We start from the raw sequence: 7,532 nt of genomic DNA on the forward strand, positions 1-7,532 counted from the left end.
GCCAGAGCATCAAGCTGAACCGTGCTGTACCTCAAAACCTTCTTCCTTTTACCCGTGTTGTATCTACCCGTGCTTCATTCCCTGTGCCCAGTACCCGTGAGACACAGAGAGTGGGGTGGCTTCAGCAAAGTGGGAAAGACAGAGTGGGGCTGAGGAGCATCTCCCTGTGCTCAGCAGTACCAAATGCCTTTCCAGCAGGTCTGCTGACTTTGTCCTTCTGTTTCCCCGTTCCCCTGCATTTTTGTTTAACGGGTGCGTACATCTCAGTCCAGAACTTCAAGTGAGCACAGCACACAACATTATTTTCCCATCATACAACCTAATTCTGTTTTGAGCCCCCAGTCTGCTGAGGGGCAGGAACTTAACCTTACTTAATGCACAATGGTCTGCCTTCATCTCTTTTAGGATTGTTTCTAAATCCCGGGGGATTGTGGGTCATCAGAACACATCTGGGTGCATCTCCTCCTGCTGGTCTTAAGCTGATCCATGCAAATGGTCCCCACTCTCCTCACTGATCTGCCCCCCCCAAGTCTCCTTCTCCGTCTCCTCTGAATTTCTGTCTATACCAAAGCTAGTTTCTTTCTCATTCCCCAACCCAAGCTAGAAAATGCACTGTTTGAGTTTTGCCACTGGGCCCAGCCCCTTCCCTAGCTGATTAGGGAGGAAAAGTTGAAAGAAAGCAATGAACAGTAGGAGTAAAAGGAAAATCTGTAGAGTATGAATGCTGTCTACATTACTTGACACACTGAGGTGCGCTGACCACACTTTAGCGCTTTCAGAGTTTTGGTGGAGGGGAGAAAAAACCTAGCAACACACTTTTATAAAGCAATATCTGTTAGGTTTTAAATGGATTTAGAAGCTTCTATTAAAATGTAGATTTGTTTGGCACTGTGGAAAACCGTGGTACTTGAACCAAATAGCAAGCATTACAAAAATAAGGTTTAAGAGAACTGCCCCCAAATCCTCATTATTTTTCCTGTGGCGAGCTGCACACGGCAGCCACTTCCTTTCAGAGTAATGGACGATGTTTTCTTATAGTAATATTCTCATTTTTCACCCTAATTATTAGACTTGCTGCTTCCTGTTTTCTGTGGAATTGCCGAGTGTTTAAATATTTTTATACTCATTTTCTCCTTCTACCTTCCCTTCTTTTCCTTTTCTATTACCCCGAGATGGCTTTTATATAGCCTAGGCTAGCCTTGAATTTGCAGTCCTTCTACCTCAGCCTTCCAAGAGCAGGCACTAATCTCTCTCTCCCTCCCTCTCCCTCTCCCTCTCTCCCTCTCCCTCTCCCTCTCTCCCTCTCCCTCTCCCTCTCCCTCTCCCTCTCCCTCTCCCTCTCCCTCTCCCTCTCTCTCTCTCTCTCTCTCTCTCTCTCTCTCTCTCTCTCTCTCTCTCTCTCTCTCTCTCTCTCTGTGTGTGTGTATGAGGCACCTGTGAGTGGGGTGCATGTGTGCTCATGTGCGTACGTGTGTGTGTGTGTGTGTGTGTGTGTGGAGGCCAGAGATCAACCTTGAGTGTTATTCTTTAGCTCCAGAGCTGTCCATCTTGTTTTCTGTCACCAGGACCTGAGGCTCTCTGCCTAGGCTAGGCTGACTGGTCATCATGCTCCAATGATCCTACCAGCTCTGCCTCCCCAGCACTGGGAATACAAGTGCATGCACCATGCCTGGATTTTTATGTGGGCACTGGGCACTGAATTTAGGTCTTCATGCCAAACACTACCCACTCAACCATTTCCCTGGCTCCAGGGCACTTTCATTCTTAAATCCCCCCCCCCGTGTGTGTGTGTGTGTGTGTGTGTGTGTGTGTGTGTGTGTGTGTGTACACATCAGAGAGAGTCTCCTTCCACCAATTTGGACCTGTAGAATGAAGTCAGATCTTCAGGTTTGGCAGCAAGTTCCATTAAGCCATCCATCTCCCTGGTCATGTTTTTAAAGATAGCATTCATTGGTAGGTTGCTTTGGGTATGTCTCATGAGCCGTTGGCTTTCATTTTCCCAGAAATGATTTCCATCTCACAGCCTGGTCATGGTCCCCTAGCCACTATGATTATTCTTCATGATGCCATCTCTGGTTTTAGCCACTTGCACCAGATCACATACCAGATCCAAACCAGACACATGGGATGGAGACTGGAAGGAAGTTTGCTCTGGGGTGGATTGTACAGTGTAGTTTTTTCCTTGCCAGCCGCTTTGGTTTTACCCCCACCAGTCACCTGGGCTCTGCCACAGTTGCAGTCCCCAAATAACACAGAAGACACTATATTAATTATGAAGCTATTGGCCTTTTGCTTGTTTCTTACTGGCTATCTCTGACTTAAGTATTTAACCCATAATTGTTAATTTAAATATTTCTCTTACTGGAGAAAGGGTCCGGACCTCTTACCCCTATGGTGGCTACATGGTGTCTCTCTGTGTCTCTCTTTCCCAGAATCCTCCTCAACTCCAAGTCCCACCCATCTTGCTTCCCTATTGGCCAACAGTACTGTATTGACATATACACAGGACTTCCCCATCAGTGGATGCCTCTGGCCTGAGACACAGACAGACAGTTCCTGCAGAGACGGAGTATGCAGAGGACGCCCCTGGTGAGAACTTCCCCTGACAGGAACTGAGTCATTCTGAAGAGATCCTTGTGCATCCCCTTTGCCTAGCAATTGAATGTGACAGTCTCATGCTGGGAGAAGGAAAAGGCTGAAGGCAGAAGGGGAGTTTGTCTCTCTCAAGATACTTCACACAGTTCTGAGGACATAGCGGACTACCTTGCAGGTAGTCCAGACAATGATGGGCGACCCATTTGACCATGGTGCTTAGCTACACGTCCCTCCTACCTTCTAATTAGATCTGAACTTCATGTCAGGATCCCAAAATGGAATGGGATAGGGCATCACCAGAGCTCTTTGTTCCCTCCCAATGTGATCCCACTGAGTGACATTGAGTAAATCTCCCTTTTCTGCTTTTCACCATTACCTGTCAGTAAATTGGTCTATTGAGGATGGGGGGGGGGCGACACAAGCCTGGCTGGCTATGGCTGCCTTGGCCTGGGTGCTGACCTTAACAGCTCAGGTAACTCTGGTTTTGTCATTTGCAGACTGCTCTTCTCAAGCCTGACATCTTTCTGCCCGCAGGGTCCCCAGGCCTTGGAGACTGCACAGCATCAAAGTTACATCCCTGGTGAGTTTCAGTTTGTCTAATTGTATTTGTGCTGTTTGCAACTGGAGGACTTTAACAAACACACTTTCCTTTTGCTGAGTTCAGTGAAACCCAAGCTTTATTTAGAGCGACAAAGGACTTAATTAAGCTAAGAGGGGGAGGGGGAGAACAAGGTGTTGAGAGGAGCTTGCTGGCTCCGTGACTTTAGAGGAACACAGGGAGGCGAGGGCTACGCTAGCGTCCCAAAGTCCCCATCTGTAACTGTGTACGTGGATCTGCCAGTGCGGAGTGCTGGCTGTTGGCGTTACTGCGGAATCGCACACAGTGATGTCAAGAGTAACCGATCATCCCGACCAAGGGAAGAAGAGTGTCAACGCTGTGTGGAACCTCAGAACGGAGGGAGTACATGAGAGAAAAGTTTTCACTTCACACACAGAAGGGTTTGTGGGGCTTATTATTTCAGGCTCCCAGCCTGCCTGCTGCTCTCGTGCACTGATGTATTGGCTTTAAAAAAGTCATTAGAAAAAAGTTTGATCATATGATTGCAGCCATCTGCTTCTTCTGGTGACTAAGTTGAGGGTGCAGAGTGCCAAGAGAGGATGTAGGGCTTTTATCTACCAGAGGGGGGAAATAATCACAAATCAAAACTCAGAACTCGGAGGAAGAAGTATCCGGATTTCACAAATAAGTCAAAAAAAATATGCAAACCATAAATCTCTTTTAGGCTTTGGGGAAAACAAATCCAACTTTGGAAGTTATCATTTTAAACTTAAAAAAAATGTGTCATGGTCTCACTGTGTAGCACAGGCTGACCTCAAACTCCTGGTGATCCTCCTGCCTCAGTCTGTTGAGTGCTAGGATTGGACACCCTGGCTTGAGGATATTTTCTGCTTGGTAGGTGATATATTTCGACTTATGCATGTATGGGCTATAGGAAGTGACTGCAGTGTGAGGCCTTGATGATATGTCACTTGAGGTAGTTTCCACGTCCCCCTGACTAAAATAAAACTTAGGAAACAACGAGATGACAGCAACAGAGGGTGAAAACTGGCCAGGCAGTTTTGTTTAGAGTTTTCTATGGCTGCAGAAAGACACAATGACCACAGCAACTCTTATTAATGAAAACATTTAGTTGAGGTGGCTCACTTAAAATTTCAAGGTTCAGCCCGTTATTGTCATGACGGGGAGCATGGCGGCATGCAGGCAGATATGGTGCTGGATCAGTGGAGAGTTATATCTTGACCAGAAGGCAGCAGGAAGTCAACTGACTGTCACATGAGGAAGCTTCAGTGAAGAGATGTGGTGATATATTATTTATGATTTATTAAAGCTTGCCTGAAGATTCAGAAAGCAAAGACAGCCTCAAGCTATAGAGATCAGGCAGTAGTGATACACACCTTTAATCCCAGAAGCCAGAGCTAGAAAGTGGTGGTACACACTTTTAATCCTAGGACTCAGGATTAAGAGGGAGACAGATCTCTGTGAGCCCAAGGTCACCCAGATCTACACAAGATTGATCCAGTCCTAAAGAGAAACAGCTCACACAAAGGTGATCTCAGCACCTGGGATCCCAGCACTAGAGGGGTATAAAAGATAGGAGCCCCGTCTTCAGTAGGCAATATCAGGGATTCATTCTCCAGCCACACTGAGGACAGGAAGACATTCAGTCTCAGGGTTCTCCAGCCATGCCGAGGAGAGGCCGCAGTATCAACTCATTCAGCCTGAGGTAGTGGTAAGAGCTAATGATCCCCCACTACTTTGGTTTTCTAATCTTTAGCTTGAAGTGTGAAGCCCAACATCAGTCTCTGGGTCATTTATTTATCTTGTTACAAAGAGACCTCAAAGGATCCCCCACACACACAGTGGCACACTTCCTCCAATTAGGCCACAGCTCCTAATAGTGTCACTCCCTTTCTTTTAAACCACCACAAGTTTTAGTAGGGACCTGGTCTTGGTCCTGAGGGCACCTCTGTCCTGGCTGGAGGCCAGGGACTCCAGAGGAGAGGTCTGGTTTGTAGCCTCTCTTCCCTTGGTTGAGCAGTGTTGCCTGGGAACTGGACTGTGTGAGGAGACCTGACATGAGCTGAGGAGAACCCAGGCAGACTGACTGTGGTCAAGCCAGTTCAGCCCCCTCCCCATGCTTGGCCCCAGATCGTCTAGGTCAATAACTTAGGGATGTTCTGTTTACGTGAACCATTCCTGCCACAAGGTGCTGCGCCTTCTGTCTTTTAAAGGCACACCTGTAAGACTTCACCCCCTCCTAAAGGCGCCATAACTTCCCAAGTGTTCAAATGCAAAAGCCCATGGGAGACAGTTCACATTCAAACACAGCATACTAGCTGGTCTGGAGCTTGGACCTCCTGCCCCTGCCCCTGCCCCTGCCTCTGCCCCTGCCCCTGCCTCCAGAGTCCTAGAGTTAAAATCATACACCACTTACAAGTTAGCTCCTTTTAAGTCCTGTTGGTTTCTGGTTTTCATTTTTTAAAATTTTAAGTGTTTTTCCTTTAATTGAAAACAGATTTATTTTTCCTCACATAATATATCCTGATTACAGTTTCCCCTCCTTCAGCTCCTCCCAGTTCCCCTCCCCCACCTCCTCTCCCTTTCTGTCTCTCATTAGAAAATAAACAGGCTTCTAGGGGGAAAATCAGAAAATAAAATAAAAAGATAAAACAAAAACCGACACATTCAAATTGGACAAAACAAACAAACAGAAGAGAAAGAGCCCAAGAGAAGGCATAAGAATCAGAGAGCCTCTAGTTTGCATGCTCAGGAGTCCCATAGAAACAACAATCTGGAAGCTGTAATATGTGCACGCACAGGATCTGGTGCAGACCCATGCAGGGCCTGTGCACGCTTCTGCAGACTCTGAGGTCATGTGTGCTTTGCTCTTGTTGACTTAGAGGGCCTGGTTTTCTCGGTGTCCTCCATCCTCTCTGGCTCTTACACTGGTTCTACCCCTCTTCTGCAGGGTTCACTGAGCGGGGGAGGGATTTGGCGGACACATCCCATTTAGAGCTGTGGGTTCCAAGGTCTCTCATTTGTAGTATAATGTCTAGTTGTGGGCAACGTGGCATGTCCTTCTAGTATGCTATGAATATGTATTGCTTTTATTGGCTGATAAATAAAGCTGATTTGGCCAATGGCCAGGCAGAATAGAGCCAGGCAGGACATCCAAATAAAGACACGGAGAGAAAGAAGGCAAGAGTTAGATAGAGGCCATGTAGCTACCAGAGAAGCAAAATGTGAGGTAATAAGCCACGAGCCTCGTGGTAAAATATAAACTAATAGAAATGGGTTAATTTAAATTTGAGAGCTACTCAGTAATATGCCTGAGCCATTGGCCAGACAATTATAATTCATATTAAGCCTTAGAGTGGCTATTTGGGAACTGGCAGGCAGGATGAGAAGCCTTCATTTACATGTGCGTCTCTGCATTTGTTCCCACCTGCTGCAGGAGGAAGCATCTCCGATGATGGCTGAGCAAGGCACTGGTCTGTACATATAGCAGAATGTCATTAGGAATTACTTTATTCCTACTTTTTTTTGAACAGTAGTACTTGGCTTTACTGGAGGCCCCTGGGCTATCTCGTCCCATGTTCTTGGTCTCCCAAGCAGTGTTGGGAATGGACCCTGCATCAAATCTGACGTCGGTTGGTCACTCCTGTTAAGAGAAGCTTTCCTTGAGTGGAGCCTTCCCACCAGCCTGGTTCCAGAACCGCATCAGTCCCAAATAAACACACAGGAGGCTATATTCATTATGAAGCTGTTGGCCTTGTTTGTCCCTTACTGGCTAGCTCTGCATTAAGTAATTACCCCATAATTGTTAATCTAAGTATGTCTCTTACCGGAGAGGTTTCCATGCTTCCTACCCCAATGGCGGTTACATCTCGAACTCTCTTGTGTGTCTCCTTCCCAGAATCCTCCTGGACTCCTAGTCCCTCCTATCTAGGTTTTCTATAGGCTCAACAGTACTTTATTGACATATACACAGGACTTCCCCCAACATCTCCTCTTTTCTGTTTAAACAAAAAGAAAGGTCTTAACTTTAACATAGTCAAATTGTATATAACAGAACAGTTATCAAATAAGAACATAGTTACAATATTTTGTCTATTAACATTTAGCAAGATCTAAAGAAAATATCATCCATCCCATCCTTGTGAGTCCAAAGTCCTATATGTAGCTTATCTTTTATCATAACTAAGGAAAACTATAACTATAACTATCTGTCTTCAACTCCATCAAAGACCACAGAAGGATAATATATAAACACTAGGATTGACAGAGATATCTTACTGCCTGGACAGTCACCCGAAGTTCCTCTGTAACGTTGGGGCATCCATCTTCAGCCCATAGGCCACAATGTGTCTGGAAA

At 46.2% G+C, this 7,532-nt stretch overlaps 1 long non-coding RNA gene across 1 annotated transcript; it reads left to right on the forward strand.

Moving 5' to 3' along the window:
• Nucleotides 1-2,447: 2,447 nt before the first annotated feature.
• LOC110341803 lies at nt 2,448-6,915 on the forward strand. Its single transcript, XR_002383808.2, has 3 exons — nt 2,448-2,589; nt 3,130-3,175; nt 6,612-6,915. It is a non-coding gene; the product is annotated as an uncharacterized LOC110341803 (long non-coding RNA).
• Nucleotides 6,916-7,532: the final 617 nt, after the last annotated feature.

Source organism: Mesocricetus auratus, unplaced genomic scaffold (genome assembly GCF_017639785.1).
Source record: "Mesocricetus auratus isolate SY011 unplaced genomic scaffold, BCM_Maur_2.0 Super-Scaffold_100691, whole genome shotgun sequence".
Lineage (NCBI taxonomy): Eukaryota > Metazoa > Chordata > Mammalia > Rodentia > Cricetidae > Mesocricetus > Mesocricetus auratus.